This window comes from Pristiophorus japonicus, chromosome 3 (genome assembly GCF_044704955.1).
Source record: "Pristiophorus japonicus isolate sPriJap1 chromosome 3, sPriJap1.hap1, whole genome shotgun sequence".
NCBI lineage: Eukaryota > Metazoa > Chordata > Chondrichthyes > Pristiophoridae > Pristiophorus > Pristiophorus japonicus.
Genome location: NC_091979.1, coordinates 327,287,896 through 327,314,681, shown reverse-complemented (window position 1 = coordinate 327,314,681; position 26,786 = coordinate 327,287,896). Strand labels below are relative to the sequence as shown.

General features: G+C 43.4%; 8 non-coding genes across 8 annotated transcripts; all 8 read right to left on the bottom strand.

The window, feature by feature from the left end:
* Positions 1-403: 403 nt before the first annotated feature.
* Positions 404-476, bottom strand: trnav-aac (transfer RNA valine (anticodon AAC)). The gene has a single exon. It is a non-coding gene; the product is annotated as a tRNA-Val (tRNA).
* A 3,064-nt stretch (positions 477-3,540) lies between these two features.
* Positions 3,541-3,613, bottom strand: trnav-aac (transfer RNA valine (anticodon AAC)). Its single transcript has one exon. It is a non-coding gene; the product is annotated as a tRNA-Val (tRNA).
* A 5,421-nt stretch (positions 3,614-9,034) lies between these two features.
* trnav-aac (transfer RNA valine (anticodon AAC)) lies at positions 9,035-9,107 on the bottom strand. The gene has a single exon. It is a non-coding gene; the product is annotated as a tRNA-Val (tRNA).
* Positions 9,108-12,171: 3,064 nt separating this feature from the next.
* trnav-aac (transfer RNA valine (anticodon AAC)) lies at positions 12,172-12,244 on the bottom strand. The gene has a single exon. It is a non-coding gene; the product is annotated as a tRNA-Val (tRNA).
* Positions 12,245-17,665: 5,421 nt separating this feature from the next.
* trnav-aac (transfer RNA valine (anticodon AAC)) lies at positions 17,666-17,738 on the bottom strand. Its single transcript has one exon. It is a non-coding gene; the product is annotated as a tRNA-Val (tRNA).
* Positions 17,739-20,412: 2,674 nt separating this feature from the next.
* trnav-aac (transfer RNA valine (anticodon AAC)) lies at positions 20,413-20,485 on the bottom strand. The gene has a single exon. It is a non-coding gene; the product is annotated as a tRNA-Val (tRNA).
* A 2,673-nt stretch (positions 20,486-23,158) lies between these two features.
* On the bottom strand, positions 23,159-23,231 carry trnav-aac (transfer RNA valine (anticodon AAC)). The gene has a single exon. It is a non-coding gene; the product is annotated as a tRNA-Val (tRNA).
* A 2,674-nt stretch (positions 23,232-25,905) lies between these two features.
* trnav-aac (transfer RNA valine (anticodon AAC)) lies at positions 25,906-25,978 on the bottom strand. The gene has a single exon. It is a non-coding gene; the product is annotated as a tRNA-Val (tRNA).
* Between the last annotated feature and the right edge of the window lie 808 nt (positions 25,979-26,786).

Sequence of the window (26,786 nt, the reverse complement as noted above, 5' to 3'; positions counted from 1 at the left end):
CCGCTTTCCGCCGGCAGCGGCTGATTGGAGAGTGTGGGAGCGGAAGTTAGGGCTTGTCCCGCCCTCACTCACTCTGGAGCTGAGGAAGAGCGATTAGTCGATGGGTTTGTTTGTGGCTTTAATTTTCTGTTGTGAAGCGTGGTGGCGTGGCAGGATCCTTTAATAATCTCTCACAGCTGACCTGAATGCACGGAATGTGCAGCTTTGAGATCTGGTTACTCCAGCGTCAGGGCTGGAAACGGGAGGGAGTGAGAGACACTGTGTAGAATTTGAGTGTGAACAGAACTGTAGAGAGAAATCAGCAAATGGAACAGCATCGTGAGACACTGCACTCTGTTAACATTGAACCACTAATATGAATGATTTAATTTTATCTTATCATTAATTGAACACGTTTGCATAATGTTTCCGCCCGGTTTCGAACCGGGGACTTTTCGCGTGTTAGGCGAACGTGATAACCACTACACTACAGAAACACTGTGGCAGTAATCATTGTTGGGAACATAACCAGAGCTTTAACCTCAACAGCTGGACTACACTTCTGGAGCTTGTGTCACGAGAATAGAATAACGGTGCTACACTTTGCAAGGTTGTGAGTGTGGCAGGAATCGATCCCGTGTTTCTCTGCCTTTATACATAGGAACAGGAGTGGCCATTCCTCAGCAAGTGGTTAGAATCTGGAATACACTTCTCTAAAGGGCGGTGGAGTCAGACTCAATCTTATCTTTCAATACGGAGTTGGATAAGTATCCGAATGAAAAAAATTGCACAGCTGTGGGTAAATGACAGGGGAGTGAGACTTGTTGAGAGTTGGCATGGGCTCGACGGGCTGCATCCATTCCCTTATTCTTTGATTCTATAAGTTAGTGGCACATTTAATAGTGTGCATGTCAGCAGAATATTGAAAGAGACATGGATTCAGTCGGCACAACGAGAGGCATCTGATTCAGAAGATTCCGGTGCATGATAATTCGGGTTTAATGACTTTAAAAGCATCATTTTTCTTTTGTGAAGATTCGGTCAGAGAAATGTTTGAAAAAGAATTTTTTGCTGAAAAGGGCTCAGCACTTCATCTTCTTTTTGGCTGTTAGGGCCACACTTCTTTTCGATGGTATTCTTCCAGAATGTATATTTTCTTTGCTGTTTCACAATATCCAGTCCCTTGCACTGCAGTCTATCTCACTGTTTCCAACGTCTCATGTACATGTTACCAGCAATGAACATTTTGAAGCAGACTTCTAAAGCACAGTGTCCAAAATGGTTTATGGATTCAGAGGTAAAGTGCAGAGCACAGATAAGTTATTCAATTAAGGATTCTCCTTCAGTTAACATTTCTTTAGTTGTGCAAATGAAGATCATCAGTCAATTAATGATGTTTTCCCATGAAGGCAGTATAACATTTAATGATTATGCATTTTCTAAGTAAAAGCCCATGTGATTCAGGGCGAAGTGGCAAATTGGATCCAAATTTGGCTCAGAGGCAGGAAGCAAAGGGTAATGTTTGATGGGTGTTTTTGTGACTGGAAGGATGTTTCCAGTGTGGTTCCACAGTTTTCAGTGCCAGATCCATTGCTTTTTATGGTATTTATCAATGATCTAAACTTGAATATAAGTATTATGATTACGAAGTTTTCAGGTGTTATTAAAATAGGCAGTGTGGTTGATAATGAAGAAGAAAGCTGGAGACTCCAGGAAGATATCAATCAACTGATAAGGGGGTAGAGCAGTGGCAAATTGAATTTAATCCAGAGATGTGAGAGATCGCGCATTTGTGGAGGGCTAACAAGGAAAGGGAATACACATCAACTGGTATGATATTGATAAGTGTAGAGAAACAAAGGTAACTGGGATTGCTTGTCCACAGATCCCTGAAGGTAGCTGGCCAGTTGGAAAAGTTGATGAAGAATTCATATGGAATGGTTGCATTTATTGGCAGAAGCAAGGAACAGAAAAGCAAGTGGGTTATGCTAGAACTGTATAAAATTCTGGTTAGGCCACAGCTGGAGTACTGCGTGCAGCTCTGGTCACCGCATTGATGGAAGAACGTGAATACGCTGGAGAGGGTACAGAGGAGATTTACGTAGATGTTGCCGGGAGTGGAGCAACTTTGCTATGAAACGTTTAAAATTCTGACGGGTTTAGACAGGTTAGATGCAGAAAGAATGTTCCCAATGTTGGGGAAGTCCAGAACCAGGGGTCACAGTCTGAGGATAAGGGGTAAGCCATTTAGGACCGAGATGAGGAGAAACTTCTTCACCCAGAGAGTGGTGAACCTGTGGAATTCTCTACCACAGAAAGTAGTTGAGGCCAATTCACTAAATATATTCAAAAGGGAGTTAGATGAAGTCCTTACTACTCGGGGGATCAAGGGTTATGGCGAGAAAGCAGGAAGGGGGTACTGAAGTTTCATGTTCAGCCATGAACTCATTGAATGGCGGTGCAGGCTAGAAGGGCTGAATGGCCTGCTCCTGCACCTATTTTCTATGTTTCTATGTTTCTATGTAGGACAGATTGGATAGGATGGGTTTGTTTTCCTTGGAACAGAGGAGGCTGATGGGCGACCGCATTGAGGTGTATAAAAATAGGAGGGGCCTAGATATTGTTGATTAAAATGGGTCTATTTCACATAGTGGAGTGGTCAACAACCAGGCTGCATAATTTAAAAGTAATTAGTGTAAGGGTTAAAGGGGATTTGAAGTGAACATTCTGCATGCAGATGTTTGTGGGGGTCTCAAACTCACTGCCTGAAAGTGTGGTGCAGGCAGAAACCCTCACCACATTTAACCAGTTCTGAGATGTGCACATGAAATGCAATAAGGTGCAGGGGTACACACCTAAAACTGGGCATTTGTTGGCCGGTGCAGATACGATAGGCTTAAATGACTCCTTCCATGCTGTAAACCTCTATGATTATATAATTATCGGTTAGGATTACTTTCATGATGCAAAACGTGGCAATCAGATAATTAATGGTGTTTCCAGTGAAGAAGTGTTCGTGCAAGCTGGGGCTCGAACTCAGGAAGCTGAGATGAAGCATCTTATGAGGCTGCTGTTCGGTGTACGGGGAGCGTTCTCTCGAACGCTGGCATTTTGCAGCCCAGTGAAGAGCGGTAAACCGCTGTTTGATGCTGCATTCTCCGCTTTCCGCCGGCAGCGGCTGATTGGAGAGTGTGGGAGCGGAAGTTAGGGCTTGTCCCGCCCTCACTCACGCTGGAGCTGGGGAAGAGCGATGAGTCGATGAGTTTGCTTGTCGCTTTAATTTTCTGTTGTGAAGCGTGGTGGCGTGGCAGGATACTTTCATAATCTCTCACAGCTGACCTGAATGCACGGAATGTGCAGCTTTGAGATATGGTTTCTCCAGCGTCAGGGCTGGAAACGGGAGGGAGTGAGAGACACTGTGTAGAATTTGAGTGTGAACAGAACTGTAGAGAGAAATCAGCAAATGGAACAGCATCGTGAGACACTGCACTCTGTTAACATTGAACCACTTATGTGAATGATTTAATTTTATCTTATCATTAATTGAACACGTTTGCAAAATGTTTCCGCCCGGTTTCGAACCGCGGACATTTCGCGTGTTAGGCGAACGTGATCACCACTACACTACGGAAACGCTGTGGCAGTAACATTGTTGGGAACATAACCAGAGCTTTAACCTCAACAGCTGGACTACACGTCTGGAGCTTGTGTCACGAGAATAGAATAACGGTGCTATATTTAGCAAGGTTGTGAGTGTGGCAGGAATTGATCCCGTGTTTCTCTGCCTTTATACATAGGAACAGGAGTGGCCATTCCTCAGCAAGTGGTTAGAATCTGGAATACACTTCTCTAAAGGGCGGTGGAGTCAGACTCAATCTTATCTTTCAAAACGGAGTTGGATAATTATCCGAATGAAAAAAATTGCACAGCTGTGGGTAAATGACAGGGGAGTGAGACTTGTTGAGAGTTGGCATGGGCTCGACGGGCTGCATCCATTCCCTTATTCATTGATTCGAAAAGTTAGTGGCACATTTAATAGTGTGCATGTCAGCAGAATATTGAAAGGGACATGGATTCAGTCGGCACAACGAGAGGCATCTGATTCAGAAGATTCCGGTGCATGAAAATTCGGGTTTAATGACTTTAAAAGCATCATTTTTCTTTTGTGAAGATTCGGTCAGAGAAATGTTTGAAAAAGAATTTTTTGCTGAAAAGGGCTCAGCACTTCATCTTCTTTTTGGCTGTTAGGGCCACACTTCTTTTCGATGGTATTCTTCCAGAATGTATATTTTCTTTGCTGTTTCACAATAACCAGTCCCTTGCACTACAGTCTATCTCACTGTTACCAACGTCTCATATACATGTTACCAGCAATGAACATTTTGAAGCAGACTTCTAAAGCACAGTGTCCAAAATGGTTTATGGATTCAGAGCTAAAGTGCAGAGCACAGATAAGTTATTCAATTAAGGACTCTCCTTCAGTTAACATTTCTTTAGTTGTGCAAATGAAGATCATCAGTCAATTAATGATGTTTTCCCATGAAGGCAGGATAACATTTAATGATTATGCATTTTCTAAGTAAAAGCCCATGTGATTCAGGGCGAAGTGGCACATTGGATCCAAATTTGGCTCACAGGCAGGAAGCAAAGTGTAATGTTTGATGGGTGTTTTTGTGACTGGAAGCATGTTTCCAGTGGGGTTCCACAGTTTTCAGTGCCAGATCCATTGCTTTTTATGGTATTTATCAATGATCTCAACTTGAATATAAGTGTTATGATTACGAAGTTTTCAGGTGTTATTAAAATAGGCAGTGTGGTTGATAATGAAGAAGAAAGCTGGAGACTCCAGGAAGATATCAATCAACTGATAAGGGGGTAGAGCAGTGGCAAATTGAATTTAAACCAGAGATGTGAGAGATCGCGCATTTGTGGAGGGCTAACAATGAAAGGGAATACACATCAACTGGTATGACATTGAGAAGTGTAGAGGAACAAAGGTAACTGGGATTGCTTGTCCACAGATCCCTGAAGGTAGCTGACCAGTTGGAAAAGTTGATTAAGAAGTCATATGGAATGGTTGCATTTATTGGCAGAAGCAAGGAACAGAACAGCAAGTGGGTTGTGCTAGAACTGTATAAAATTCTGGTTAGGCCACAGCTGGAGTACTGCGTGCAGTTCTGGTCACCGCATTGAAGGAAGAACGTGAATACGCTGGAGAGGGTACAGAGGAGATTTACGTAGATGTTGCCGGGAGTGGAGCAACTTTGCTATGAGGACAGATTGGATAGGATGGGTTTATTTTCCTTGGAACAGAGGAGGCTGATGGGCGACCGCATTGACGTGTATAAAAATAGGAGAGGCCTAGATATTGTTGATTAAAAGGGTCTATTTCACATAGTGGAGTGGTCAACAACCAGGCTGCATAATTTAAAAGTAATTAGTGTAAGGTTTAAAGCGGATTTGAAGTGAACATTCTGCATGCAGATGTTTGTGGAGGTCTCAAACTCACTGCCTGAAAGTGTGGTGCAGGCAGAAACCCTCACCACATTTAACCAGTTCTTAGATGTGCACATGAAATGCATTAAGGTGCAGGGGTACACACCTAAAACTGGGCATTTGTTGGCCGGTGCAGATACGATGGGCGTAAATGACTCATTCCATGCTGTAAACCTCTATGATTATATAATTATCGGTTAGGATTACTTTCATGATGCAAAACGTGGCAATCAGATAATTAATGCTGTTTCCAGTGAAGAAGTGTTCGTGCAAGCTGGGGCTCGAACTCAGGTAGCTGAGATGAAGCATCTTATGAGGCTGCTGTTCGGTGTGCGGGTAGCGTTGTCTGGAACGGTGGCATTTTGCAGCCCAGTGAAGGGCGGTAAACCGCTGTTTGATGCTGCATTCTCCGCTTTCCGCCGGCAGCGGCTGATTGGAGAGTGTGGGAGCGGAAGTTAGGGCTTGTCCCGCCCTCACTCACTCTGGAGCTGGGGAAGAGCGATTAGTCGATGGGTTTGTTTGTGGCTTTAATTTTCTGTTGTGAAGCGTGGTGGCGTGGCAGGATACTTTCATAATCTCTCACAGCTGACCTGAATGCACGGAATGTGCAGCTTTGAGATATGGTTTCTCCAGCGTCAGGGCTGGAAACGGGAGGGAGTGAGAGACACTGTGTAGAATTTGAGTGTGAACAGAACTGTAGAGAGAAATCAGCAAATGGAACAGCATCGTGAGACACTGCACTCTGTTAACATTGAACCACTAATGTGAATGATTTAATTTTATCTTATCATTAATTGAACACGTTTGCAAAATGTTTCCGCCCCATTTCGAACCGCGGACCTTTCGCGTGTTAGGCGAACGTGATCACCACTACACTACGGAAACGCTGTGGCAGTAACATTGTTGGGAACATAACCAGAGCTTTAACCTCAACAGCTGGACTACACGTCTGGAGCTTGTGTCACGAGAATAGAATAACGGTGCTATATTTAGCAAGGTTGTGAGTGTGGCAGGAATTGATCCCGTGTTTCTCTGCCTTTATACATAGGAACAGGAGTGGCCATTCCTCAGCAAGTGGTTAGAATCTGGAATACACTTCTCTAAAGGGCGGTGGAGTCAGACTCAATCTTATCTTTCAAAACGGAGTTGGATAAGTATCCGAATGAAAAAAATTGCACAGCTGTGGGTAAATGACAGGGGAGTGAGACTTGTTGAGAGTTGGCATGGGCTCGACGGGCTGCATCCATTCCCTTATTCATTGATTCGAAAAGTTAGTGGCACATTTAATAGTGTGCATGTCAGCAGAATATTGAAAGGGACATGGATTCAGTCGGCACAACGAGAGGCATCTGATTCAGAAGATTCCGGTGCATGAAAATTCGGGTTTAATGACTTTAAAAGCATCATTTTTCTTTTGTGAAGATTCGGTCAGAGAAATGTTTGAAAAAGAATTTTTTGCTGAAAAGGGCTCAGCACTTCATCTTCTTTTTGGCTGTTAGGGCCACACTTCTTTTCGATGGTATTCTTCCAGAATGTATATTTTCTTTGCTGTTTCACAATAACCAGTCCCTTGCACTACAGTCTATCTCACTGTTACCAACGTCTCATATACATGTTACCAGCAATGAACATTTTGAAGCAGACTTCTAAAGCACAGTGTCCAAAATGGTTTATGGATTCAGAGCTAAAGTGCAGAGCACAGATAAGTTATTCAATTAAGGACTCTCCTTCAGTTAACATTTCTTTAGTTGTGCAAATGAAGATCATCAGTCAATTAATGATGTTTTCCCATGAAGGCAGGATAACATTTAATGATTATGCATTTTCTAAGTAAAAGCCCATGTGATTCAGGGCGAAGTGGCAAATTGGATCCAACTTTGGCTCACAGGCAGGAAGCAAAGGGTAATGTTTGATGGGTGTTTTTGTGACTGGAAGCATGTTTCCAGTGGGGTTCCACAGTTTTCAGTGCCAGATCCATTGCTTTTTATGGTATTTATCAATGATCTCAACTTGAATATAAGTGTTATGATTACGAAGTTTTCAGATGTTATTAAAATAGGCAGTGTGGTTGATAATGAAGAAGAAAGCTGGAGACTCCAGGAAGATATCAATCAACTGATAAGGGGGTAGAGCAGTGGCAAATTGAATTTAAACCAGAGATGTGAGAGATCGCGCATTTGTGGAGGGCTAACAATGAAAGGGAATACACATCAACTGGTATGACATTGAGAAGTGTAGAGGAACAAAGGTAACTGGGATTGCTTGTCCACAGATCCCTGAAGGTAGCTGACCAGTTGGAAAAGTTGATTAAGAAGTCATATGGAATGGTTGCATTTATTGGCAGAAGCAAGGAACAGAACAGCAAGTGGGTTGTGCTAGAACTGTATAAAATTCTGGTTAGGCCACAGCTGGAGTACTGCGTGCAGTTCTGGTCACCGCATTGAAGGAAGAACGTGAATACGCTGGAGAGGGTACAGAGGAGATTTACGTAGATGTTGCCGGGAGTGGAGCAACTTTGCTTTGAGGACAGATTGGATAGGATGGGTTTGTTTTCCTTGGAACAGAGGAGCCTGATGGGCGACCGCATTGAGGTGTATAAAAATAGGAGGGGCCTAGATATTGTTGATTAAAAGGGTCTATTTCACATAGTGGAGTGGTCAACAACCAGGCTGCATAATTTAAAAGTAATTAGTGTAAGGGTTAAAGGGGATTTGAAGTGAACATTCTGCATGCAGATGTTTGTGGGGGTCTCAAACTCACTGCCTGAAAGTGTGGTGCAGGCAGAAACCCTCACCACATTTAACCAGTTCTTAGATGTGCACATGAAATGCAATAAGGTGCAGGGGTACACATCTAAAACTGGGCATTTGTTGGCCGGTGCAGATACGATGGGCGTAAATGACTCCTTCCATGCTGTAAACCTCTATGATTATATAATTATCGGTTAGGATTACTTTCATGATGCAAAACGTGGCAATCAGATAATTAATGCTGTTTCCAGTGAAGAAGTGTTCGTGCAAGCTGGGGCTCGAACTCAGGAAGCTGAGATGAAGCATCTTATGAGGCTGCTGTTCGGTGTACGGGGAGCGTTGTCTCGAACGGTGGCATTTTGCAGCCCAGTGAAGGGCGGTAAACCGCTGTTTGATGCTGCATTCTCCGCTTTCCGCCGGCAGCGGCTGATTGGAGAGTGTGGGAGCGGAAGTTAGGGCTTGTCCCGCCCTCACTCACTCTGGAGCTGAGGAAGAGCGATTAGTCGATGGGTTTGTTTGTGGCTTTAATTTTCTGTTGTGAAGCGTGGTGGCGTGGCAGGATCCTTTAATAATCTCTCACAGCTGACCTGAATGCACGGAATGTGCAGCTTTGAGATCTGGTTACTCCAGCGTCAGGGCTGGAAACGGGAGGGAGTGAGAGACACTGTGTAGAATTTGAGTGTGAACAGAACTGTAGAGAGAAATCAGCAAATGGAACAGCATCGTGAGACACTGCACTCTGTTAACATTGAACCACTAATATGAATGATTTAATTTTATCTTATCATTAATTGAACACGTTTGCATAATGTTTCCGCCCGGTTTCGAACCGGGGACTTTTCGCGTGTTAGGCGAACGTGATAACCACTACACTACAGAAACACTGTGGCAGTAAACATTGTTGGGAACATAACCAGAGCTTTAACCTCAACAGCTGGACTACACTTCTGGAGCTTGTGTCACGAGAACAGAATAACGGTGCTACACTTTGCAAGGTTGTGAGTGTGGCAGGAATCGATCCCGTGTTTCTCTGCCTTTATACATAGGAACAGGAGTGACCATTCCTCAGCAAGTGGTTAGAATCTGGAATACACTTCTCTAAAGGGCGGTGGAGTCAGACTCAATCTTATCTTTCAATACGGAGTTGGATAAGTATCCGAATGAAAAAAATTGCACAGCTGTGGGTAAATGACAGGGGAGTGAGACTTGTTGAGAGTTGGCATGGGCTCGACGGGCTGCATCCATTCCCTTATTCTTTGATTCTATAAGTTAGTGGCACATTTAATAGTGTGCATGTCAGCAGAATATTGAAAGAGACATGGATTCAGTCGGCACAACGAGAGGCATCTGATTCAGAAGATTCCGGTGCATGATAATTCGGGTTTAATGACTTTAAAAGCATCATTTTTCTTTTGTGAAGATTCGGTCAGAGAAATGTTTGAAAAAGAATTTTTTGCTGAAAAGGGCTCAGCACTTCATCTTCTTTTTGGCTGTTAGGGCCACACTTCTTTTCGATGGTATTCTTCCAGAATGTATATTTTCTTTGCTGTTTCACAATATCCAGTCCCTTGCACTGCAGTCTATCTCACTGTTTCCAACGTCTCATGTACATGTTACCAGCAATGAACATTTTGAAGCAGACTTCTAAAGCACAGTGTCCAAAATGGTTTATGGATTCAGAGGTAAAGTGCAGAGCACAGATAAGTTATTCAATTAAGGATTCTCCTTCAGTTAACATTTCTTTAGTTGTGCAAATGAAGATCATCAGTCAATTAATGATGTTTTCCCATGAAGGCAGTATAACATTTAATGATTATGCATTTTCTAAGTAAAAGCCCATGTGATTCAGGGCGAAGTGGCAAATTGGATCCAAATTTGGCTCAGAGGCAGGAAGCAAAGGGTAATGTTTGATGGGTGTTTTTGTGACTGGAAGGATGTTTCCAGTGTGGTTCCACAGTTTTCAGTGCCAGATCCATTGCTTTTTATGGTATTTATCAATGATCTAAACTTGAATATAAGTATTATGATTACGAAGTTTTCAGGTGTTATTAAAATAGGCAGTGTGGTTGATAATGAAGAAGAAAGCTGGAGACTCCAGGAAGATATCAATCAACTGATAAGGGGGTAGAGCAGTGGCAAATTGAATTTAATCCAGAGATGTGAGAGATCGCGCATTTGTGGAGGGCTAACAAGGAAAGGGAATACACATCAACTGGTATGATATTGATAAGTGTAGAGAAACAAAGGTAACTGGGATTGCTTGTCCACAGATCCCTGAAGGTAGCTGGCCAGTTGGAAAAGTTGATGAAGAATTCATATGGAATGGTTGCATTTATTGGCAGAAGCAAGGAACAGAAAAGCAAGTGGGTTATGCTAGAACTGTATAAAATTCTGGTTAGGCCACAGCTGGCGTACTGCGTGCAGCTCTGGTCACCGCATTGATGGAAGAACGTGAATACGCTGGAGAGGGTACAGAGGAGATTTACGTAGATGTTGCCGGGAGTGGAGCAACTTTGCTATGAAACGTTTAAAATTCTGACGGGTTTAGACAGGTTAGATGCAGAAAGAATGTTCCCAATGTTGGGGAAGTCCAGAACCAGGGGTCACAGTCTGAGGATAAGGGGTAAGCCATTTAGGACCGAGATGAGGAGAAACTTCTTCACCCAGAGAGTGGTGAACCTGTGGAATTCTCTACCACAGAAAGTAGTTGAGGCCAATTCACTAAATATATTCAAAAGGGAGTTAGATGAAGTCCTTACTACTCGGGGGATCAAGGGTTATGGCGAGAAAGCAGGAAGGGGGTACTGAAGTTTCATGTTCAGCCATGAACTCATTGAATGGCGGTGCAGGCTAGAAGGGCTGAATGGCCTGCTCCTGCACCTATTTTCTATGTTTCTATGTTTCTATGTAGGACAGATTGGATAGGATGGGTTTGTTTTCCTTGGAACAGAGGAGGCTGATGGGCGACCGCATTGAGGTGTATAAAAATAGGAGGGGCCTAGATATTGTTGATTAAAATGGGTCTATTTCACATAGTGGAGTGGTCAACAACCAGGCTGCATAATTTAAAAGTAATTAGTGTAAGGGTTAAAGGGGATTTGAAGTGAACATTCTGCATGCAGATGTTTGTGGGGGTCTCAAACTCACTGCCTGAAAGTGTGGTGCAGGCAGAAACCCTCACCACATTTAACCAGTTCTGAGATGTGCACATGAAATGCAATAAGGTGCAGGGGTACACACCTAAAACTGGGCATTTGTTGGCCGGTGCAGATACGATAGGCTTAAATGACTCCTTCCATGCTGTAAACCTCTATGATTATATAATTATCGGTTAGGATTACTTTCATGATGCAAAACGTGGCAATCAGATAATTAATGGTGTTTCCAGTGAAGAAGTGTTCGTGCAAGCTGGGGCTCGAACTCAGGAAGCTGAGATGAAGCATCTTATGAGGCTGCTGTTCGGTGTACGGGGAGCGTTCTCTCGAAAGCTGGCATTTTGCAGCCCAGTGAAGAGCGGTAAACCGCTGTTTGATGCTGCATTCTCCGCTTTCCGCCGGCAGCGGCTGATTGGAGAGTGTGGGAGCGGAAGTTAGGGCTTGTCCCGCCCTCACTCACGCTGGAGCTGGGGAAGAGCGATGAGTCGATGAGTTTGCTTGTCGCTTTAATTTTCTGTTGTGAAGCGTGGTGGCGTGGCAGGATACTTTCATAATCTCTCACAGCTGACCTGAATGCACGGAATGTGCAGCTTTGAGATATGGTTTCTCCAGCGTCAGGGCTGGAAACGGGAGGGAGTGAGAGACACTGTGTAGAATTTGAGTGTGAACAGAACTGTAGAGAGAAATCAGCAAATGGAACAGCATCGTGAGACACTGCACTCTGTTAACATTGAACCACTTATGTGAATGATTTAATTTTATCTTATCATTAATTGAACACGTTTGCAAAATGTTTCCGCCCGGTTTCGAACCGCGGACATTTCGCGTGTTAGGCGAACGTGATCACCACTACACTACGGAAACGCTGTGGCAGTAACATTGTTGGGAACATAACCAGAGCTTTAACCTCAACAGCTGGACTACACGTCTGGAGCTTGTGTCACGAGAATAGAATAACGGTGCTATATTTAGCAAGGTTGTGAGTGTGGCAGGAATTGATCCCGTGTTTCTCTGCCTTTATACATAGGAACAGGAGTGGCCATTCCTCAGCAAGTGGTTAGAATCTGGAATACACTTCTCTAAAGGGCGGTGGAGTCAGACTCAATCTTATCTTTCAAAACGGAGTTGGATAATTATCCGAATGAAAAAAATTGCACAGCTGTGGGTAAATGACAGGGGAGTGAGACTTGTTGAGAGTTGGCATGGGCTCGACGGGCTGCATCCATTCCCTTATTCATTGATTCGAAAAGTTAGTGGCACATTTAATAGTGTGCATGTCAGCAGAATATTGAAAGGGACATGGATTCAGTCGGCACAACGAGAGGCATCTGATTCAGAAGATTCCGGTGCATGAAAATTCGGGTTTAATGACTTTAAAAGCATCATTTTTCTTTTGTGAAGATTCGGTCAGAGAAATGTTTGAAAAAGAATTTTTTGCTGAAAAGGGCTCAGCACTTCATCTTCTTTTTGGCTGTTAGGGCCACACTTCTTTTCGATGGTATTCTTCCAGAATGTATATTTTCTTTGCTGTTTCACAATAACCAGTCCCTTGCACTACAGTCTATCTCACTGTTACCAACGTCTCATATACATGTTACCAGCAATGAACATTTTGAAGCAGACTTCTAAAGCACAGTGTCCAAAATGGTTTATGGATTCAGAGCTAAAGTGCAGAGCACAGATAAGTTATTCAATTAAGGACTCTCCTTCAGTTAACATTTCTTTAGTTGTGCAAATGAAGATCATCAGTCAATTAATGATGTTTTCCCATGAAGGCAGGATAACATTTAATGATTATGCATTTTCTAAGTAAAAGCCCATGTGATTCAGGGCGAAGTGGCACATTGGATCCAAATTTGGCTCACAGGCAGGAAGCAAAGTGTAATGTTTGATGGGTGTTTTTGTGACTGGAAGCATGTTTCCAGTGGGGTTCCACAGTTTTCAGTGCCAGATCCATTGCTTTTTATGGTATTTATCAATGATCTCAACTTGAATATAAGTGTTATGATTACGAAGTTTTCAGGTGTTATTAAAATAGGCAGTGTGGTTGATAATGAAGAAGAAAGCTGGAGACTCCAGGAAGATATCAATCAACTGATAAGGGGGTAGAGCAGTGGCAAATTGAATTTAAACCAGAGATGTGAGAGATCGCGCATTTGTGGAGGGCTAACAATGAAAGGGAATACACATCAACTGGTATGACATTGAGAAGTGTAGAGGAACAAAGGTAACTGGGATTGCTTGTCCACAGATCCCTGAAGGTAGCTGACCAGTTGGAAAAGTTGATTAAGAAGTCATATGGAATGGTTGCATTTATTGGCAGAAGCAAGGAACAGAACAGCAAGTGGGTTGTGCTAGAACTGTATAAAATTCTGGTTAGGCCACAGCTGGAGTACTGCGTGCAGTTCTGGTCACCGCATTGAAGGAAGAACGTGAATACGCTGGAGAGGGTACAGAGGAGATTTACGTAGATGTTGCCGGGAGTGGAGCAACTTTGCTATGAGGACAGATTGGATAGGATGGGTTTATTTTCCTTGGAACAGAGGAGGCTGATGGGCGACCGCATTGACGTGTATAAAAATAGGAGAGGCCTAGATATTGTTGATTAAAAGGGTCTATTTCACATAGTGGAGTGGTCAACAACCAGGCTGCATAATTTAAAAGTAATTAGTGTAAGGTTTAAAGCGGATTTGAAGTGAACATTCTGCATGCAGATGTTTGTGGAGGTCTCAAACTCACTGCCTGAAAGTGTGGTGCAGGCAGAAACCCTCACCACATTTAACCAGTTCTTAGATGTGCACATGAAATGCATTAAGGTGCAGGGGTACACACCTAAAACTGGGCATTTGTTGGCCGGTGCAGATACGATGGGCGTAAATGACTCATTCCATGCTGTAAACCTCTATGATTATATAATTATCGGTTAGGATTACTTTCATGATGCAAAACGTGGCAATCAGATAATTAATGCTGTTTCCAGTGAAGAAGTGTTCGTGCAAGCTGGGGCTCGAACTCAGGTAGCTGAGATGAAGCATCTTATGAGGCTGCTGTTCGGTGTGCGGGTAGCGTTGTCTGGAACGGTGGCATTTTGCAGCCCAGTGAAGGGCGGTAAACCGCTGTTTGATGCTGCATTCTCCGCTTTCCGCCGGCAGCGGCTGATTGGAGAGTGTGGGAGCGGAAGTTAGGGCTTGTCCCGCCCTCACTCACTCTGGAGCTGGGGAAGAGCGATTAGTCGATGGGTTTGTTTGTGGCTTTAATTTTCTGTTGTGAAGCGTGGTGGCGTGGCAGGATACTTTCATAATCTCTCACAGCTGACCTGAATGCACGGAATGTGCAGCTTTGAGATATGGTTTCTCCAGCGTCAGGGCTGGAAACGGGAGGGAGTGAGAGACACTGTGTAGAATTTGAGTGTGAACAGAACTGTAGAGAGAAATCAGCAAATGGAACAGCATCGTGAGACACTGCACTCTGTTAACATTGAACCACTAATGTGAATGATTTAATTTTATCTTATCATTAATTGAACACGTTTGCAAAATGTTTCCGCCCCATTTCGAACCGCGGACCTTTCGCGTGTTAGGCGAACGTGATCACCACTACACTAAGGAAACGCTGTGGCAGTAACATTGTTGGGAACATAACCAGAGCTTTAACCTCAACAGCTGGACTACACGTCTGGAGCTTGTGTCACGAGAATAGAATAACGGTGCTATATTTAGCAAGGTTGTGAGTGTGGCAGGAATTGATCCCGTGTTTCTCTGCCTTTATACATAGGAACAGGAGTGGCCATTCCTCAGCAAGTGGTTAGAATCTGGAATACACTTCTCTAAAGGGCGGTGGAGTCAGACTCAATCTTATCTTTCAAAACGGAGTTGGATAAGTATCCGAATGAAAAAAATTGCACAGCTGTGGGTAAATGACAGGGGAGTGAGACTTGTTGAGAGTTGGCATGGGCTCGACGGGCTGCATCCATTCCCTTATTCATTGATTCGAAAAGTTAGTGGCACATTTAATAGTGTGCATGTCAGCAGAATATTGAAAGGGACATGGATTCAGTCGGCACAACGAGAGGCATCTGATTCAGAAGATTCCGGTGCATGAAAATTCGGGTTTAATGACTTTAAAAGCATCATTTTTCTTTTGTGAAGATTCGGTCAGAGAAATGTTTGAAAAAGAATTTTTTGCTGAAAAGGGCTCAGCACTTCATCTTCTTTTTGGCTGTTAGGGCCACACTTCTTTTCGATGGTATTCTTCCAGAATGTATATTTTCTTTGCTGTTTCACAATAACCAGTCCCTTGCACTACAGTCTATCTCACTGTTACCAACGTCTCATATACATGTTACCAGCAATGAACATTTTGAAGCAGACTTCTAAAGCACAGTGTCCAAAATGGTTTATGGATTCAGAGCTAAAGTGCAGAGCACAGATAAGTTATTCAATTAAGGACTCTCCTTCAGTTAACATTTCTTTAGTTGTGCAAATGAAGATCATCAGTCAATTAATGATGTTTTCCCATGAAGGCAGGATAACATTTAATGATTATGCATTTTCTAAGTAAAAGCCCATGTGATTCAGGGCGAAGTGGCAAATTGGATCCAACTTTGGCTCACAGGCAGGAAGCAAAGGGTAATGTTTGATGGGTGTTTTTGTGACTGGAAGCATGTTTCCAGTGGGGTTCCACAGTTTTCAGTGCCAGATCCATTGCTTTTTATGGTATTTATCAATGATCTCAACTTGAATATAAGTGTTATGATTACGAAGTTTTCAGATGTTATTAAAATAGGCAGTGTGGTTGATAATGAAGAAGAAAGCTGGAGACTCCAGGAAGATATCAATCAACTGATAAGGGGGTAGAGCAGTGGCAAATTGAATTTAAACCAGAGATGTGAGAGATCGCGCATTTGTGGAGGGCTAACAATGAAAGGGAATACACATCAACTGGTATGACATTGAGAAGTGTAGAGGAACAAAGGTAACTGGGATTGCTTGTCCACAGATCCCTGAAGGTAGCTGACCAGTTGGAAAAGTTGATTAAGAAGTCATATGGAATGGTTGCATTTATTGGCAGAAGCAAGGAACAGAACAGCAAGTGGATTGTGCTAGAACTGTATAAAATTCTGGTTAGGCCACAGCTGGAGTACTGCGTGCAGTTCTGGTCACCGCATTGAAGGAAGAACGTGAACACGCTGGAGAGGGTACAGAGGAGATTTACGTAGATGTTGCCGGGAGTGGAGCAACTTTGCTATGAGGACAGGTTGGATACGATGGGTTTATTTTCCTTGGAACAGAGGAGGCTGATGGGCGACCGCATTGAGGTGTATAAAAATAGGAGAGGCCTAGATATTGTTGATTAAAAGGGTCTATTTCACATAGTGGAGTGGTCAACAACCAGGCTGCATAATTTAAAAGTAATTAGTGTAAGGTTTAAAGGGGATTTGAAGTGAACATTCTGCATGCAGATGTTTGTGGGGGTCTCAAACTCACTGCCTGAAAGTGTGGTGCAGGCAGAAACCCTCACCACATTTAACCAGTTCTTAGATGTGCACATGAAATGCATTAAGGTGCAGGGGTACACACCTAAAACTGGGCATTTGTTGGCCGGTGCAGATACGATGGGCGTAAATGACTCTTTCCATGCTGAAAACCTCTATGATTATATAATTATCGGTTAGGATTACTTTCATGATGCAAAACGTGGCAATCAGATAATTAATGCTGTTTCTAGTGAAGAAGTGTTCGTGCAAGCTGGGGCTCGAACTCAGGAAGCTGAGATGAAGCATCTTATGAGGCTGCTGTTCGGAGCACGGGGAGCGTTGTCTCGAATGGTGCCATTTTGCAGCCCAGTGAAGGGCGGTAAACCGCTGTTTGATGCTGCATTCTCCGCTTTCCGCCGGCAGCGGCTGATTGGAGAGTGTGGGAGCGGAAGTTAGGGCTTGTCCCGCCCTCACTCACTCTGGAGCTGAGGAAGAGCGATTAGTCGATGGGTTTGTTTGTGGCTTTAATTTTCTGTTGTGAAGCGTGGTGGCGTGGCAGGATCCTTTAATAATCTCTCACAGCTGACCTGAATGCACGGAATGTGCAGCTTTGAGATATGGTTTCTCCAGCGTCAGGATTGGAAACGGGAGGGAGTGAGAGACACTGTGTAGAATTTGAGTGTGAACAGAACTGTGGAGAGAAATCAGCAAATGGAATAGCATCGTGAGACACTGCACTCTGTTAACATTGAACCACTAATCTGAATGATTTAATTTTATCTTATAATTAATTGAACACGTTTGCATAATGTTTCCGCCCGGTTTCGAACCGGGGACCTTTCGCGTGTTAGGCGAACGTGATAACCACTACACTACGGAAACGCTGGTGCAGTAACATCGTTGGGAACTTAACCAGAGCTTTAACCTCAACAGCTGGACTACACTTCTGGAGCTTGTGTCACGAGAATCGAATAACGGTGCTATATTTAGCAAGGTTGTGAGTGTGGCAGGAATTGATCCCGTGTTTCTCTTCCTTTATACATAGGAACAGGAGTGGCCATTCCTCAGCAAGTGGTTAGAATCTGGAATACACTTCTCTAAAGGGCGGTGGAGTCAGACTCAATCTTATCTTTCAAAACGGAGTTGGATAAGTATCCGAATGAAAAAAATTGCACAGCTGTGGGTAAATGACAGGGGAGTGAGACTTGTTGAGAGTTGGCATGGGCTCGACGGGCTGCATCCATTCCCTTATTCTTTGATTCTATAAGTTAGTGGCACATTTAATAGTGTGCATGTCAGCAGAATATTGAAAGGGACATGGATTCAGTCGGCACAACGAGAGGCATCTGATTCAGAAGATTCCGGTGCATGTAAATTCGGGTTTAATGACTTTAAAAGCATCATTTTTCTTTTGTGAAGATTCGGTCAGAGAAATGTTTGAAAAATAATTTTTTGCTGAAATGGGCTCAGCACTTCATCTTCTTTTTGGCTGTTAGGGCCACACTTCTTTTCGATGGTATTCTTCCAGAATGTATATTTTCTTTGCTGTTTCACAATAACCAGTCCCTTGCACTGCAGTCTATCTCACTGTTTCCAACGTCTCATGTACATGTTACCAGCAATGAACATTTTGAAGCAGACTTCTAAAGCACAGTGTCCAAAATGGTTTATGGATTCAGAGGTAAAGTGCAGAGCACAGATAAGTTATTCAATTAAGGATTCTCCTTCAGATAACATTTCTTTAGTTGTGCAAATGAAGATCATCAGTCAATTAATGATGTTTTCCCATGAAGGCAGGATAACATTTAATGATTATGCATTTTCTAAGTAAAAGCCCATGTGATTCAGGGCGAAGTGGCAAATTGGATCCAAATTTGGCTCAGAGGCAGGAAGCAAAGGGTAATGTTTGATGGGTGTTTTTGTGACTGGAAGGATGTTTCCAGTGTGGTTCCACAGTTTTCAGTGCCAGATCCATTGCTTTTTATGGTATTTATCAATGATCTAAACTTGAATATAGGTGTTATGATTACGAAGTTTTCAGGTGTTATTAAAATAGGCAGTGTGGTTGATAATGAAGAAGAAAGCTGGAGACTCCAGGAAGATATCAATCAACTGATAAGGGGGTAGTGCAGTGGCAAATTGAATTTAAACCAGAGATGTGAGAGATCGCGCATTTGTGGAGGGCTAACAAGGAAAGGGAATACACATCAACTGGTATGACATTGAGAAGTGTAGAGGAACAAAGGTAACTGGGATTGCTTGTCCACAGATCCCTGAAGGTAGCTGGCCAGTTGGAAAAGTTGGTTAAGAAGTCATATGGAATGGTTGCATTTATTGGCAGAAGCAAGGAAGAGTACAGCAAGTGGGTTATGCTAGAACTGTATAAAATTCTGGTTAGGCCACAGCTGGAGTACTGCGTGCAGTTCTGTTTACCGCATTGATGGAAGAACGTGAATACGCTGGAGAGGGTACAGAGGAGATTTACGTAGATGTTGCCGGGAGTGGAGCAACTTTGCTATGAGGACAGATTGGATAGGATGGGTTTGTTTTCCTTGGAACAGAGGAGGCTGATGGGCGACAGCATTGAGGTGTATAAAAATAGGAGGGGCCTAGATATTGTTGATTAAAAGGGTCTATTTCACATAGTGGAGTGGTCAACAACCAGGCTGCATAATTTAAAAGTAATTAGTGTAAGGGTTAAAGGGGATTTGAAGTGAACATTCTGCATGCAGATGTTTGTGGGGGTCTCAAACTCACTGCCTGAAAGTGTGGTGCAGGCAGAAACCCTCACCACATTTAACCAGTTCGTAGATGTGCACATGAAATGCAATAAGGTGCAGGGGTACACACCTAAAACTGGGCATTTGTTGGCCGGTGCAGATACGATGGGCTTAAATGACTCCTTCCATGCTGTAAACCTCTATGATTATATAATTATCGGTTAGGATTACTTTCATGATGCAAAACGTGGCAATCAGATAATTAATGGTGTTTCCAGTGAAGAAGTGTTCGTGCAAGCTGGGGCTCGAACTCAGGAAGCTGAGATCAAGCATCTTGTGAGGCTGTTGTTCGGAGCAGGTGGAGCGTTGTCTCGAACGGTGGCATTTTGAAGCCCAGTGAAGGGCGGTAAACCGCTGTTTGATGCTGCATTCTCCGCTTTCCGCCGGCAGCGGCTGATTGGAGAGTGTGGGAGCGGAAGTTAGGGCTTGTCCCGCCCTCACTCACTCTGGAGCTGGGGAAGAGCGATTAGTCGATGGGTTTGTTTGTGGCTTTAATTTTCTGTTGTGAAGCGTGGTGGCGTGGCAGGATCCTTTAATAATCTCTCACAGCTGACCTGAATGCACGGAATGTGCAGCTTTGAGATATGGTTTCTCCAGCGTCAGGGCTGGAAACGGGAGGGAGTGAGAGACACTGTGTAGAATTTGAGTGTGAACAGAACTGCAGAGAGAAATCAGCAAATGGAACAGCATCGTGAGACACTGCACTCTGTTAACATTGAACCACTAATATGAATGATTTAATTTTATCTTATAATTAATTGAACACGTTTGCATAATGTTTCCGCCCGGTTTCGAACCGGGGACCTTTCGCGTGTTAGGCGAACGTGATAACCACTACACTACGGAAACGCTGGTGCAGTAACATCGTTGGGAACTTAACCAGAGCTTTAACCTCAACAGCTGGACTACACTTCTGGAGCTTGTGTCACGAGAATCGAATAACGGTGCTATATTTAGCAAGGTTGTGAGTGTGGCAGGAATTGATCCCGTGTTTCTCTTCCTTTATACATAGGAACAGGAGTGGCCATTCCTCAGCAAGTGGTTAGAATCTGGAATACACTTCTCTAAAGGGTGGTGGAGTCAGACTCAATCTTATCTTTCAAAACGGAGTTGGATAAGTATCCGAATGAAAAAAATTGCACAGCTGTGGGTAAATGACAGGGGAGTGAGACTTGTTGAGAGTTGGCATGGGCTCGACGGGCTGCATCCATTCCCTTATTCTTTGATTCTATAAGTTAGTGGCACATTTAATAGTGTGCATGTCAGCAGAATATTGAAAGGGAAATGGATTCAGTCGGCACAACGAGAGGCATCTGATTCAGAAGATTCCGGTGCATGTAAATTCGGGTTTAATGACATTAAAAGCATCATTTTTCTTTTGTGAAGATTCGGTCAGAGAAATGTTTGAAAAAGAATTTTTTGCTGAAAAGGGCTCAGCACTTCATCTTCTTTTTGGCTGTTAGGGCCACACTTCTTTTCGATGGTATTCTTCCAGAATGTATATTTTCTTTGCTGTTTCACAATAACCAGTCCCTTGCCCTGCAGTCTATCTCACTGTTTCCAACGTCTCATGTACATGTTACCAGCAATGAACATTTTGAAGCAGACTTCTAAAGCACAGTGTCCAAAATGGTTTATGGATTCAGAGGTAAAGTGCAGAGCACAGATAAGTTATTCAATTAAGGATTCTCCTTCAGATAACATTTCTTTAGTTGTGCAAATGAAGATCATCAGTCAATTAATGATGTTTTCCCATGAAGGCAGGATAACATTTAATGATTATGCATTTTCTAAGTAAAAGCCCATGTGATTCAGGGCGAAGTGGCAAATTGGATCCAAATTTGGCTCAGAGGCAGGAAGCAAAGGGTAATGTTTGATGGGTGTTTTTGTGACTGGAAGGATGTTTCCAGTGTGGTTCCACAGTTTTCAGTGCCAGATCCATTGCTTTTTATGGTATTTATCAATGATCTAAACTTGAATATAGGTGTTATGATTACGAAGTTTTCAGGTGTTATTAAAATAGGCAGTGTGGTTGATAATGAAGAAGAAAGCTGGAGACTCCAGGAAGATATCAATCAACTGATAAGGGGGTAGTGCAGTGGCAAATTGAATTTAAACCAGAGATGTGAGAGATCGCGCATTTGTGGAGGGCTAACAAGGAAAGGGAATACACATCAACTGGTATGACATTGAGAAGTGTAGAGGAACAAAGGTAACTGGGATTGCTTGTCCACAGATCCCTGAAGGTAGCTGGCCAGTTGGAAAAGTTGGTTAAGAAGTCATATGGAATGGTTGCATTTATTGGCAGAAGCAAGGAAGAGTACAGCAAGTGGGTTATGCTAGACCTGTATAAAATTCTGGTTAGGCCACAGCTGGAGTACTGCGTGCAGTTCTGTTTACCGCATTGATGGAAAACGTGAATACGCTGGAGAGGGTACAGAGGAGATTTACGTAGATGTTGCCGGGAGTGGAGCAACTTTGCTATGAGGACAGATTGGATAGGATGGGTTTGTTTTCCTTGGAACAGAGGAGGCTGATGGGCGACAGCATTGAGGTGTATAAAAATAGGAGGGGCCTAGATATTGTTGATTAAAAGGGTCTATTTCACATAGTGGAGTGGTCAACAACCAGGCTGCATAATTTAAAAGTAATTAGTGTAAGGGTTAAAGGGGATTTGAAGTGAACATTCTGCATGCAGATGTTTGTGGGGGTCTCAAACTCACTGCCTGAAAGTGTGGTGCAGGCAGAAACCCTCACCACATTTAACCAGTTCGTAGATGTGCATATGAAATGCAATAAGTTGCAGGGGTACACACCTAAAACTGGGCATTTGTTGGCCGGTGCAGATACGATGGGCTTAAATGACTCCTTCCATGCTGTAAACCTCTATGATTATATAATTATCGGTTAGGATTACTTTCATGATGCAAAACGTGGCAATCAGATAATTAATGGTGTTTCCAGTGAAGAAGTGTTCGTGCAAGCTGGGGCTCGAACTCAGGAAGCTGAGATGAAGCATCTTATGAGGTTGCTGTTCGGTGTACGGGGAGCGTTGTCTCGAACGGTGGCATTTTGAAGCCCAGTGAAGGGCGGTAAACCGCTGTTTGATGCTGCATTCTCCGCTTTCCGCCGGCAGCGGCTGATTGGAGAGTGTGGGAGCGGAAGTTAGGGCTTGTCCCGCCCTCACTCACTCTGGAGCTGGGGAAGAGCGATTAGTCGATGGGTTTGTTTGTGGCTTTAATTTTCTGTTGTGAAGCGTGGTGGCGTGGCAGGATCCTTCAATAATCTCTCACAGCTGACCTGAATGCACGGAATGTGCAGCTTTGAGATATGGTTTCTCCAGCGTCAGGGCTGGAAACGGGAGGGAGTGAGAGACACTGTGTAGAATTTGAGTGTGAACAGAACTGCAGAGAGAAATCAGCAAATGGAACAGCATCGTGAGACACTGCACTCTGTTAACATTGAACCCCTAATATGAATGATTTAATTTTATCTAATCATTAATTGAACACGTTTGCATAATGTTTCCGCCCGGTTTCGAACCGGGGACCTTTCGCGTGTTAGGCGAACGTGATAACCACTACACTACGGAAACGCTGTGGCAGTAACATTGTTGGGAACATAACCAGAGCTTTAACCTCAACAGCTGGACGACACTTCTGGAGCTTGTGTCACGAGAATAGAATGACGGTGCTATATTTAGCAAGGTTGTGAGTGTGGCAGGAATTGATCCCGTGTTTATCTGCCTTTATACATAGGAACAGGAGTGGCCATTCCTCAGCAAGTGGTTAGAATCTGGAATACACTTCTCTAAAGGGCGGTGGAGTCAGACTCAATCTTATCTTTCAAAACGGAGTTGGATAAGTATCCGAATGAAAAAAATTGCACAGCTGTGGGTAAATGACAGGGGAGTGAGACTTGTTGAGAGTTGGCATGGGCTCGACGGGCTGCATCCATTCCCTTATTCTTTGATTCTATAAGATGGTGGCACATTTAATAGTGTGCATGTCAGCAGAATATTGAAAGGGACATGGATTCAGTCGGCACAACGAGAGGCATCTGATTCAGAAGATTCCGGTGCATGTAAATTCGGGTTTAATGACTTTAAAAGCATCATTTTTCTTTTGTGAAGATTCGGTCAGAGAAATGTTTGAAAAAGAATTTTTTGCTGAAAAGGGCTCAGCACTTCATCTTCTTTTTGGCTGTTAGGGCCACACTTCTTTTCGATGGTATTCTTCCAGAATGTATATTTTCTTTGCTGTTTCACAATAACCAGTCCCTTGCACTGCAGTCTATCTCACTGTTTCCAACGTCTCATGTACATGTTACCAGCAATGAACATTTTGAAGCAGACTTCTAAAGCACAGTGTCCAAAATGGTTTATGGATTCAGAGGTAAAGTGCAGAGCACAGATAAGTTATTCAATTCAGGATTCTCCTTCAGATAACATTTCTTTAGTTGTGCAAATGAAGATCATCAGTCAATTAATGATGTTTTCCCATGAAGGCAGGATAACATTTAATGATTATGCATTTGCTAAGTAAAAGCCCATGTGATTCAGGGCGAAGTGGCAAATTGGATCCAAATTTGGCTCAGAGGCAGGAAGCAAAGGGTAATGTTTGATGGGTGTTTTTGTGACTGGAAGGATGTTTCCAGTGTGGTTCCACAGTTTTCAGTGCCAGATCCATTGCTATTTATGGTATTTATCAATGATCTAAACTTGAATATAGGTGTTATGATTACGAAGTTTTCAGGTGTTATTAAAATAGGCAGTGTGGTTGATAATGAAGAAGAAAGCTGGAGACTCCAGGAAGACATCAATCAACTGATAAGGGGGTAGTGCAGTGGCAAATTGAATTTAAACCAGAGATGTGAGAGATCGCGCATTTGTGGAGGGCTAACAAGGAAAGGGAATACACATCAACTGGTATGACATTGAGAAGTGTAGAGGAACAAAGGTAACTGGGATTGCTTGTCCACAGATCCCTGAAGGTAGCTGGCCAGTTGGAAAAGTTGGTTAAGAAGTCATATGGAATGGTTGCATTTATTGGCAGAAGCAAGGAAGAGTACAGCAAGTGGGTTATGCTAGAACTGTATAAAATTCTGGTTAGGCCACAGCTGGAGTACTGCGTGCAGTTCTGTTTACCGCATTGATGGAAGAACGTGAATACGCTGGAGAGGGTACAGAGGAGATTTACGTAGATGTTGCCGGGAGTGGAGCAACTTTGCTATGAGGACAGATTGGATAGGATGGGTTTGTTTTCCTTGGAACAGAGGAGGCTGATGGGCGACAGCATTGAGGTGTATAAAAATAGGAGGGGCCTAGATATTGTTGATTAAAAGGGTCTATTTCACATAGTGGAGTGGTCAACAACCAGGCTGCATAATTTAAAAGTAATTAGTGTAAGGGTTAAAGGGGATTTGAAGTGAACATTCTGCATGCAGATGTTTGTGGGGGTCTCAAACTCACTGCCTGAAAGTGTGGTGCAGGCAGAAACCCTCACCACATTTAACCAGTTCTTAGATGTGCACATGAAATGCAATAAGGTGCAGGGGTACACACCTAAAACTGGGCATTTGTTGGCCGGTGCAGATACGATGGGCTTAAATGACTCCTTCCATGCTGTAAACCTCTATGATTATATAATTATCGGTTAGGATTACTTTCATGATGCAAAACGTGGCAATCAGATAATTAATGGTGTTTCCAGTGAAGAAGTGTTCGTGCAAGCTGGGGCTCGAACTCAGGAAGCTGAGATCAAGCATCTTGTGAGGCTGTTGTTCGGAGCAGGTGGAGCGTTGTCTCGAACGGTGGCATTTTGAAGCCCAGTGAAGGGCGGTAAACCGCTGTTTGATGCTGCATTCTCCGCTTTCCGCCGGCAGCGGCTGATTGGAGAGTGTGGGAGCGGAAGTTAGGGCTTGTCCCGCCCTCACTCACTCTGGAGCTGGGGAAGAGCCATTAGTCGATGGGTTTGTTTGTGGCTTTAATTTTCTGTTGTGAAGCGTGGTGGCGTGGCAAGATCCTTTAATAATCTCTCACAGCTGACCTGAATGCACGGAATGTGCAGCTTTGAGATATGGTTTCTCCAGCGTCAGGGCTGGAAACGGGAGGGAGTGAGAGACACTGTGTAGAATTTGAGTGTGAACAGAACTGCAGAGAGAAATCAGCAAATGGAACAGCATCGTGAGACACTGCACTCTGTTAACATTGAACCACTAATATGAATGATTTAATTTTATCTTATCATGAATTGAACACGTTTGCATAATGTTTCCGCCCGGTTTCGAACCGGGGACCTTTCGCGTGTTAGGCGAATGTGATAACCACTACACTACGGAAACGCTGTGGCAGTAACATTGTTGGGAACATAACCAGAGCTTTAACCTCAACAGCTGGACGACACTTCTGGAGCTTGTGTCACGAGAATAGAATGACGGTGCTATATTTAGCAAGGTTGTGAGTGTGGCAGGAATTGATCCCGTGTTTATCTGCCTTTATACATAGGAACAGGAGTGGCCATTCCTCAGCAAGTGGTTAGAATCTGGAATACACTTCTCTAAAGGGTGGTGGAGTCAGACTCAATCTTATCTTTCAAAACGGAGTTGGATAAGTATCCGAATGAAAAAAATTGCACAGCTGTGGGTAAATGACAGGGGAGTGAGACTTGTTGAGAGTTGGCATGGGCTCGACGGGCTGCATCCATTCCCTTATGCTTTGATTCTATAAGTTAGTGGCACATTTAATAGTGTGCATGTCAGCAGAATATTGAAAGGGACATGGATTCAGTCGGCACAACGAGAGGCATCTGATTCAGAAGATTCCGGTGCATGAAAATTCGGGTTTAATGACTTTAAAAGCATCATTTTTCTTTTGTGAAGATTCGGTCAGAGAAATGTTTGAAAAAGAATTTTTTGCTGAAAAGGGCTCAGCACTTCATCTTCTTTTTGGCTGTTAGGGCCACACTTCTTTTCGATGGTATTCTTCCAGAATGTATATTTTCTTTGCTGTTTCACAATAACCAGTCCCTTGCACTGCAGTCTATCTCACTGTTTCCAACGTCTCATATACATGTTACCAGCAATGAACATTTTGAAGCAGACTTCTAAAGCACAGTGTCCAAAATGGTTTATGGATTCAGAGGTAAAGTGC